This window comes from Macrotis lagotis, chromosome 1 (assembly GCF_037893015.1).
Source record: "Macrotis lagotis isolate mMagLag1 chromosome 1, bilby.v1.9.chrom.fasta, whole genome shotgun sequence".
NCBI classification, from domain to species: domain Eukaryota; kingdom Metazoa; phylum Chordata; class Mammalia; order Peramelemorphia; family Peramelidae; genus Macrotis; species Macrotis lagotis.
In genome coordinates this window covers 791,113,261-791,124,900 of record NC_133658.1, presented here as the reverse complement: position 1 = coordinate 791,124,900, position 11,640 = coordinate 791,113,261, and positions in this window count along the sequence as shown.

The following is an 11,640-nucleotide window of genomic DNA, read 5'->3' as shown; positions in this document are numbered from 1 at the left end:
TGGATGCAGTTGCAGACATGAGGTTCTTAAAATGTCCTCCTCAAGGATTTCTAGGTCATTCGTGACCTAGAAATATGTGTTATAGGATAGGGACAAGACCTGTGATTTCATTGATTTAGGGAACTCTCTCATAGAGAAACTCTCTATCAATTCTAGTTAGCCTCTTCTCAGTAATTTACAATTTTAGAGAGTTGCTTATAACACTGAGAAATTAAGTGACTTGTTCAGTGTCAAAGATGGGACACTAACCTAAGTTCCTTTGATTGTAAGACTGGAACTTTTTCTTTTATGCTGTGCTATCTTTCAGATGAGTATTTACAGATTATAATTAATCAACCAATAAGCAAACATTTATTAAACACCATTTATTAAGGTGTCAGGAATTTTTTAGGTACTAGAGATAAAAAGACAAAAATGAAAAATATATAGCAATGCTAAGCAGTCAATCAGTGTTTATTAAGCATTATTTGTTAAGGTGGCAGGAACTATTCTAGGAGCTAGGAATAGCTACTTAGCTATTCCCACCACTAAGTCTTGCACCAATATGGAGAGACTCTTGTAGCACACACCAGGCTACTAGAGGAGAAGTGAAATGTCCAAGGTCAGAAATGGAGTAAGTCAAAGCTTCCAGGCTGGTCTATGGTATAATCTGAGCCTTGAGTCACCCCTGCACTTTTAGCCTGGGTAAACAAGATGAGAAGACCTAGTCACAAAGAATAAAATAAAGTAAGGATAGTATTTGTATTTCATTGGGTGGTTGGGAGCAAAAAAACACTTTGTAAATATTAGGACATTTTATGAATGTGAATTAGTGGTGATGGTGTAGTAGTGGTAGTAGTAGTGGCAGTGGTGTTGGTGCTGATGCTGGAAGTGATAGTAATACTCTATTAAAGGCTAAAATAAAGTATAGCTTCATTGGTGTACTATAAAAATATAATCCAGTTAACATTTGTTGGGCAATTGCTGTGTATCCGTATCTATACCAGGTCACATACCAGGTCATAGACATTTGAACTCAGAAGGACATAAGAGCACATCTAGTCCAATCCTCTCATTTTACAGATGAAGAGTTGAGCCTTGGAGAAGAAAAGGAACTTGTCCAGCATCACCCAGAAAATAAGTAGCAGTCAAGAATTCAGGTTCTCTAATCCCAAATCCAGAACACTTTTCATTTTACCATGTTGAGGGACTGTAATATATTGGGGCTACATTTTAACAACTATAATAGAACCAATACATCCAAATGCGTGTCCCTTTTAGAGTTTTTATTTTGGGAGTCTATTCAAACACTTATTGGAACATATTTGACAAGAGAAAGAAACAGAGATACATTCTTCTGAATCTGCTCATGAAATGAAATGAAATGTAAAAGCTTTTATTAAGTGCCTACTGATGTTTTAGGGTCTGTGCTAATATTGGGAATAGAAGTACAAAAATGAGACAATGTCTATCCTCAAAGAGCTTACTTTTTTTTTAGTTTTTTTTGGTAAGGCAAATCGGGTTAAGTGGCTTGCCCAAAGCCACACAGCTAAGTAATTATTAAGTGTCTGAGACTGGATTTGAACCCAGGTACTCCTGATTTCAGGGCCAGTGCTTTATCCAGTGAACCACCTAGCTGCTCCTAGAGCTTACTTTCTAATAGAAGTAGACAACAGATATGGGGGAGTGTTGGCCGGAGGAAAAGAGTTTTTAGTCTAGTTTCTGGGGTGGTGAGTGGAGTTATAGGTGGTTGATTGTCTATTCCAGGAGCAAAGGTGGTAGTGAATGTGGAGATTTTTAGTTTTAAATGTGTGAGTAAAGTTTATTTTGGAAAGCAGCCTTTGGTTCTTAGTCTGATGCATAAGACAACATTGTATATATGGAGATGTAATCTTTGTTCCAAACCAATTAAAGATTTGAGGCAATTTTTCATATATTTGGGAAATGACTTGGAAAGATATTCCTAAAGAGGAACCCCAGAAATGGTTTGTGTCATGGCAACATCATGAAAAGAACTTTAGAGAGTCAGCTCATTCATTCATTCATTCATAGGACAAGTATTTATTAAGTACAATCATTCCAGTCATTCAATAAAAATGTATTAAGAACCTACTATGAGATAAACACAATTCTAAGGACTGGAGATACATATAAATAAAGGTAAAAGATGGTCCCAGCTCTCAAGGAACTTATAGTCACAGTCTCATAGGGAAGACAACTTGCAAACAAGGTAGATGCAGGGTAAATTGTAGAATGTCAATCAAAGAAAGACATAAGCATTAAAGAGCATTAAGAAAGGCTTTTCCTAGAAGGTGGAATTTTAACCGGGACTTGAAGGAAACCAAGAATCAGAGATGAAGGGGATGCCAACTCACTGTGCTCATTGCTGGAGATACCAAGTCAGAAGGGAAATTGTTGCTCTTTTCAAGGAGTTCAGGTTCTACCAGGGGGGAACAATGTGTAAACAGAAGTATTCACGCAAAATATATCCAAAGCTAATTCAAAGTCATTGTGGGGAAAAGGCATCCCCAGCTGGGAATTTCTGAAGGACCTCCTTTCAGGAGTGTACTAGACATGAGTCTTGAAGAAACAAGGGATTTTATAGAGGAAGATTTAGAGAAGGTTGTGCATAATAGACTCAGGCTTATGAAAAGTTACAGAGGTGAAGGAAAAAATCTCATTCTTTTTCCTTCCTTAGCCTGATTTTCTTAACTGATTCTAAGGCTGAGTCTGGCTTCCTCTGGACCAGGATGCTTTGGGGATAAGAACAAAGGTATGTCTAAGCCAGGGCAGTGTGGCTCCCCAGGCCAGCCCCTTTGGGATGAGGTGTGACCATAAACCTTCCTTGGAGTCTTAACCCAGTAAAATGAAAGATTCTGAAGCACAGGACATTATCACTTGATTGTGTTGGGGAAGGGGAGAAGATATTTCTATCAGTCAAGACTGACAAACAAATGTCCCAGGCTTGGGGGGGCTAGATGAATAAAACGTGACATGTATACATATATAGCAATTTCCACAAACAGCTAAGTGGTGCAGTGGGTAGAACACTGACCCTGGGACTGGGAAGTTCTGATTTCAAATCTGGCCTCAGTCACTTACTAACTTGATGATCTGGAAGTCACATAACCCTGTTTGCCTCAATTTCCTCATTTGAAGGTGATCTGGAGAAGACTAGGACAAAATACTCCAGTATCTTTGCCAAGAAAAATCCCAAAAGAGAACATAATGATTTGGACATAATTGAAAGGACTGAACAAGGACAACAAACAGCAATCTCCACATGAATGTACATGTATGTATGTATGTATGTATGTACACATACTTCCTGAATACTTTGAATGAGCCATGGGTTTACCAAAGTGGGTACTCCTCCCACTGATGCAGATGACAGCTCCCTGTGTACTCTAGTAGACTGTCTTTATGAGTTGCTATGGCCAAAAACAATTCATCAGGTGATGAGCCAACCCAAAATTAGCCAGGCTGCTCTTCACATGACTAAATTAATCTGTTTCAGAGTCTGTTCTCAGTGCCCTTCTGGTTTGATTAGGGATCTGTTAGGGTTTGTGGTTCAGTGGCAAAACTTTCCCAAAAGGAAAGGCTATCTATCACTGGGCTTTTTATGGACTAGATCTATGGTTTCAGTGGTTTAGGAGACTTCTGATGAGAAAATGTTTATAGTCAAGGCAGACAGACAGCTCACAGCTTTGGATGGTTGCTTGGGGATACTTAAGGGTTAAGTGATTTATCCTGGGCCAGTATATATTAAAGGAAAAACTCAAACTCAGGTTTTCCTCATTTCAAGGTTAATTCTATTCATTACCCTACTGCCTTTTACACACTACACACTACACAAAGACACACACAGACATGCACACATGCACACATATATGTTTATGTATACCTATATCTGTGTGTCAGTGTATGGCAGTGGATAGAACACCAGTTCTGGATTTGAGAGGACCTGATTTCAACTCCAGCCTCAGACACTTGACACTACTGTATGACCTTGGGCAAGTCACTTAACTCTGATTGCCTTGAATCCAGGGCCATCTCCAGTCATCCTGAGCCATATCTGGCCACTGCATCCAGATGACTCTGGAGAAGAAAATGTGGCTGGTGACTTTGCACAGAATCCCATCCCTCAAATCTAATTCCCTTGCATGTCATGGCATCACCTCCCTGATATCATGGTCTTCTTCCAGAATAAAGAACAAACGTCATCATCATCACACATACAGACATATAAATATGAAATTTCTTTTATCATTTTGACCTAAAACTATGGTTTCCTTCATGTAGGAAACTCTTGGGTGGAAGATCCTTTCACTTTTGTGAATTATAACTCTTAGACTCTGGAAGAGCTTCCAGGAATATTGAGGTTACTCCCCTGAGGTTATACAACTAGGAGGTAGCTAATAATAATAATAGCTGGTATTTATTTGACACCTACTAGCATTGGGCTAATATTATCACACTGAAATAATACAACAACCCTAGAGAAATCTGATAATATTATCTCCATTTTTCAACTGAAGAAACTAAGGCATGCAGTAATCAAGTAAGTGTTTGAATTCAGGTCTTCCTGATTCCAGACCCACCTGGCTATTTCAGTGCCTTTATTCCCTATAACATGATGCCTTGTTTATATGAATGTAGGTGTGTATGTTTCCTTCTATACTTGCAGACTAAATAAGAATTTTATCATTGGAAAGGGTCTTGGAGATTGTCTCTTTGGATCTCATGGTATGGTGCAGTACCTATTAAATAATGTAACTACAAGAATGACATAAAGGAGAGCTGGTGTTGCTATGATCCAGTTCAGTTTAATTCAACAAACATGAATTAAAGCACTGTCCTAGCACTGTGCTAGAAAGATGAACAGGACTTGTCTTGTCTTTAAGGAATTTACCATTGTTAGCTTGTCTGATCTTGCAGCTTGAGGAAACAGACCAGAAGGTTAAGGAAATACCTTGCTAGGATTACCCAGCCTGTCAGTGGCAGAGCTGGGGCAAAAAGACAGGCAAGACAGAGTATGGTAGAACTGAAAGAACTGAATGCTAGACCTAAAGTCAGGAGAAAACAAGATTTTCATCCCCACTTCCAATACATACCAGATGTAGAATTGCAGGTGAATCACTCAATCTCTATAGACCTCAGTTTTCATGTGTGTTAAATGGGGATATTATCTATAATAATTGTTTGCAAAATAGGGACAATAATACCTCACAGTGTTATTGTGAAGACCAAAAAATATTGTTAACCTTAAAAGTCAGCTCCTATTATTAAAACCTAGACCTTCTAGCTTTATCTACATCATGAATCTATAGTTATATACCTATTCATATGTGCACATCTCTGTATCAGTCTGTATTTACTGGCATATGTACAGTTAGCTCCCTACATATAGTCATTTATAGCTGTCCACATATATGTAACTATGCAGTTATCCCTACCTACGCACACATGTATATATTCTCAGTCTCTATCTTTATCTCTATCCACCTACACATTTTTATTTTTCATTTTGAAAAATCCTGTATATGCGGATATAATGACTACATTTTACCTACTTAAATATCATCAGATCTACTGCTTCCATAAAAACAAGTGTCGCTATATCAATCTAGTTTTCTATGTCTTTCTAGCTAACAGTAAACATGTACATACATATATGCACACATTTTCTATAACTATGTTATATATGTATACCTGTTTATTCAAAAATTTTTTTCAATGAACAAAAACCTATTTTCTTTCCTTTCTGTATCCCATCCCTTCTACCCCATTGGAGCAAAAAGACAAAAAAAGAAAAACCCTTGCAACAAACATGACTAGTTGAACAAAACAAATGTCCAAAAGATATATGTTCCCTTCTACATGCTAAGACCAACATCTCTAAGTCAAGAAGAAGATAGAATACTTCATCATTGATCTTCTGGAATTATAATTGGTCTTTGCATACACTTTGCATACACTTTGCAGAGTACTTAAATTTTTCAAAGTCATTTGCCTTTACAAAATTGTTTTTATTGTATAGTCCTTTTTACTCCACTTTGCATCAGTTGATACAAGCCTTTCTAAGAAGGCAATTTCTCTGGAACTGTCCCTTTCATAATTTCACAATAGTATTCCATTACATTTAGTTTGTTTAGTTATTTCCCAACTGATGGGCACCCTCCAGTTTCCACTTCTCTGCTACCACAAAAAAGAACTGCTAAAGTTTTTTTTTTAATAGAGTCCCTTTTTATATTTGTCTTTTTTTTTGCAGGGATTGGTCCAGAATTCATATTTCTGGAGTATAGCATTCACATAGGCTAGTAGGTTTTTTGCCTAATTTTCTGTATATAAATAAAGGATCTCACTTATTTATCTATTTTTTCTACATGATCCGCAATATTGTCTGCAGGTTTCTTCCCTGACTCCACATGTGTTTATATGTTGACATATTTCTCTCTGACAGGGATCAGAACTGAACTGGACTTCAACTTCGTCCCTGATGCCTTGTATAGGATGGTTCCCAAAGCTGAAAGTGAGTCTGTGAATACAATTGACTAAGTAGGAACCGCTCTCTAAGAGTTACTTGATAACCTGGTTGGGCATTGCCAAATAATTCTTCCTTTCAGATGCTCAGTATGTGGCTCTCAGGACTGCTGGAACATGGGGAAGGGAGTCTTTTCCATTGGCATTCCTTATCCCTTAAAGACCCTGATCTCCCATCTGCCAAAGTTTGTTTTCCAGTCACCAGAACGGAGGGCAAGGAGGCTAGAGAGAGGTCAAGTTACAGGATGAGAGTGATGCTATGAACCACTTGGTACTCTGAGGTAGACTTACATTAATGAAATCACTCTGTGCTCCTATGTCCCAAACGCAGTACTGTACAGATGAAAGTCTTATTTATGTGGAAGATATATCTGCAGAGGGAGCTGTAAACTGCAGAGCAAAGTATGAAGGTTTGCAGCAAATGCTGTAAAGTTTTATACTCCTGAAAACTAGGGATAAAAGATATAACCATTTAAAATAAAGTGGATAAAAGGGGCTTCCACACGATTGTAAAACAGTCTTATAATAGTTAATTGCTACTTTCTTATTACAGCAGAGACAGATTCAAACAAAAATATCTGTTAAAGTACCCACCACTGGAAAGCAGGAGAGGGAAGATGAAGGAGAGGACAGGAGGGAGAGGCTTCACTGAAGAGACAGCGCAGGTTGAAGTTTCTCAGTGTTCTTGGTGACGTGGGTTGCTTTCATTCCTACAGGCAGTGACTCTGGGGAGCAGGGTTATAACTGTCCTCCAGGGAGACCTCAGCAACCAGTCCTTTTTCCCAAGAGCATCTCTGCCTCCTAACTAACTAGCTGTGTGCCTTTATGAAGAAACGAGATGTCTAGGCAGCTTTGGAAGTAGGCTGCTTATTTTTTTTTTAACACCAATGGGAGAATGCATTTTTTAAAAATAAAGTATTCATGTTGTAGATTGCGTCTTAGTCTGCAACTAAGTGAGGAAAAGAGAGGGAAGGAATGGTGCGATTCAATTCAAAGCAGCAAACATTTGTAACATTTATGAAGTATCTACTATGGTCAAAGCCCAGTGAGAGATGGAAGGGAAAAAAACTGAAATGAAACAATCAGTTATTATGTGAGAATGTGTGGGTGAAGTACCAAGTCCCAATTAGGTGGTACTGAACAATCATGATTAGATGTAAATTGAGGGGAGAGAGAGGGGGTAGGGGAGTAGGGGGGAGAGAGGGAAGGAGAGGGGACAGAGGGACAGGGGTAGAGGAGCGAGACAGAGCGACAAAGACAGAGATGGAGAGACAGAGACAGAGAAATTCAGACAGACAGAGAGACAGGGACTGAGACAGACAAGAGACAGACACAGAGAAACAAAGAGACAAAGAATGAGATTACATAAACAGACTCAGAGAACTGGAAGGTGGCAGAGCAAACCCAGCCCACATACAGCCTGAGGGGAAAATGACATGAAATTCTATTATATTTTTGTAACTGGGTAAACTAGTCTATGGTAGCCATTCTATGGAGCTTGTGCAGACATTTCACGCCAGCTTTCAAATGATCATGTGGAAATTTGGAAAGGGGGAAATCTACTTCTGGCTATGCATGATAAGGATTTTGTATTGTGTCATGGTGGAATAGCCTAATTGGTCCCTGAGTCAGAATAGCTGATGTTGGTGAATGATCTGCAAGAAGAACATCCTTTTCCTCCATATATCATCTCTTGAGGTCTATCTATAGATCATGTAGAAAACATGTACCAAAATATTTGAAGGAGCATTTTTTGGTGGTAGGTAACCCCCCCCCCCAAAAAAAAAGAATGTGCATTGTCTGGGGGCCAAAAGAATGTGCATTGTCTGGGGGAATGACTGAACAAGTTGTGCTATATTAGATGTTCCTTTGAATATTATTGTACCATAAGAAATAATGCAGATGAGAAATTCATAGAACCATGGTCAAACTTATGTGAACTGATGTATTCTAAACCAAGGAGAACAATGATTAGAATAATATAAATGAAAGCAAGTCTTAAAAAAAGTCAAATTCAGATTAATTGTAATAATAATGAAATACCTTCCTCTTCTCAGTTAAGAGGTAGAGAGGGGAAACAAACACTTATGAATCACCTACTATATGACAGATTCAGAAATGCCATTTCATTCAATTCTCGCAACAACCCTTGAGATAGCACCTATGATCTTCTGCACTTCAGGTTTTCACCTAGACTATTTTGGTAAAGCATTCTGAGTTCATATTGGTCTGATCAGCCACTCGGATACATTGTAGCTTGTGTCTTAGTGATGTTGTTTTGGTCTTTTTGAATAACAAAGAACAAGAACCATTATGATTTTCAGTTTACAATTGAGGAACATGAGGCAAAAAGATGTTAAGTGACTTGCCCAAAGGCATACAGATAGTAAATGTCTGAGGCTAGATTTGAACTCAAGGTTTCTGATTCCAGGCAGCGGCTTAATTAATTACTCACTTGCCTCCATGGATGTGAAATGTTAACTTGTTATAAAGTAGTTTGTTTTATTGGTCAATTTTGTGTAACTTTGCCTTTTTGGGAGAGATTTGAAATTAAATTAAAAATTAAAATTAAACAAAGTTAAAATCATCTGTCCAATCCGAGCCACCTCTTCTGCCTTCTAGCTCTTTCTGGTCATTAGTGTACTACATCCCTCAACCAGAATTTACCCCTTCCTCTCTTCTAAAGTCCTAGGGAATCTTGTGGGAGACAAGGAATGCTTTTTTCCCTGTTAGAAGTTCAATTGCCCATTTGCTGTTTTCTTTTCTTTTCTTTCTGAAAGAACAATGAGACTTCTTGTCTACGAAGAATATTGCTGGGAAAAAAAGATGTTTATTAAGGTAATATCTTGGCTTTTCACTCCTTTCAAGATTTTACTCCTTTCAAATTCCAACCTTGTCTCATTAACTTTAAAACTCTTTAGAGGGGCAAACTGCCCTTCCAACTAAAACACCCCAACCTAACTGTTAGGTGGTTAAGGAGATTTAGTTAGGCATAGAAAAATTGTAAGATCTCAAAGTTAGAAGAGACCTCTCCTCCCCACCCCCTTACCATCTCCTTCTCAGAAGGATATTTTATCCAACTCATACCTGGCCAGAAATCAACCCTATTGACAGCCTCCCAGACAACTGTTCTTCCAGTCTTCACTTGGAGATCTCTAGTGATGGAGAATTTCTGGGGCTGTTCAAATTATTTTAAATATAAATATTTTCAATATTTAGATATTTTGATTTTATACATATATATTCTTTTTAAAAAATAAATTTTTTTTAATATAAATATTTTATTTGTTTTCCAATTATATACAATAGTTGTTTTTATCTATCATTTTTGGTAAGTTTTTGAATTTTACAATTTTTCCCCCATCCTCCCTTCCCTTCCCTCTCTTCATCCCTCCACAGAAGACGATATAGATGATATAGATATAGACATATCTATATATATAAACACACACATATATAGTCTTAATAATTATCGAGAAAATTTTATTAGCATTAAAGCCAAAATCTGATTCACTCTTCAGCCTTGAAGGCTCATTAGATTATAACTCCAACTTGCTTTTTTGGTCTTATCTTCTATATATAAAGGGGGGGTACCCTTTCATTTTCTCTATATTCCAGAAGCCCACCTGGACTACTAACTAGTTCTTCTGGGAATTTGATATTCTTTCTCTCACTTCAGAGTGTCACATAAGCTGCCCAGCTGAATTGCCCTGGTCTGTTGAACTTCCCTATTCATCTCCAACTTTCAGAATTCCTCCTTCCCTTCAAGGCTCAGCTCAGCCACCTGATGCCTTTCCAGGTCCTCTCCTCCAGTGCTCTCTCCCCTCTGGATTTCCTTAAATCCCTTTATATGATGTCTTCCTTGCCTCCTACATTCCGTGTAATTCCCTTGTATATTACTTATCTGTTTACATTAAATAAAAAGATAATAAATTAAGAGCTGGGAAGGGATCTTGGAGGTTATCTTGTCTAAATCTTTTACTTTATAATTGAAGACCTGAGATTGTTACTGTTGTTGTTTGTCCTTAGTTCTGGAAGACCATGACAGACAAGTGAATTGGATTTAAATGAGAGCATGCTGTGTGGAGTCACCAGCCTCATTTTTTCCTCCTGAGCCTTCTGGACCAAGCGATCAGATATGGATCAGGACAATTGAAGATGGTTCTGGATGCAGGGGGAGACTTGACTTCTTAAAGCTAAGTATTTTCCAGGTCACAGCTTAACTGGGGCAATGCCCATTTGGTCTTTAAGGATAGGTAAGAGAGAGAAATGAGGTAAAGAGGGCAAGAAGGACCACTTCCAAAAAAAATCAGTATTTTTAATCTGAAATACCTCAGGGAATTTCAGTGATTGAGACAGGTGAGAAAGAAAAGAAGGGCAGAACCTCTTTTACATAGCCCAATAATAATAATAATAATGATAATAATAACTCTGTGAGGGTAAGACCCTCAGTATTTCTGGGCAAAACAGAAACAATTGTTGCTTGAATTCATTTTGAACAAATGTGGGCCCAAACAGTGACCAAGTAGGCTTAGCCTGGGACCCATTGTTGGCTAATCAGTTTGACCAAGGAGAACCAGAGTAAGGGAGGAGGAACAGAGAGGCAGAGACAGAGACAGAAAGGGAGAGAGACAGAGAGAGAGAGACAGAGACAGAGACAGAGACACACAGAGAGAGAAATTCTCAAAGAAGACCAGGAGGTGTTGCCCTGACATTGCTTGGGAGGCTGCTGTGCAAAGTTAACAGCCTCATTTTACTTACACAAAGTCATGTAGCAGAGAATTTTGATGCTGCCATATTGCATCTCTCTCAACTGTAGTCATCCAGTAATATTATCAATTAGCTTTTATTAAGCACCCACTATGTGCCAATCAATAGGCTAAGGACTAGGGATGCAAAGAAGTTGTCCCTGCTTACATGGTTTTCCCCTTCTATAGGTGGGGAACAACATTCAAACAACTATGCACAAGAAAGTTGTAGACTGGAAACCTTGAAAAATATCAACAGAATTAAAAGAGATGGGAAAGGTTTCTGCAGAGGGTGGTGTTTTAGCTGGGGGAAGAATCTACAGAAGTAAGGAGGCAGGAAGGATGAGGAGGTAGAGAAGATGGGGGCCAG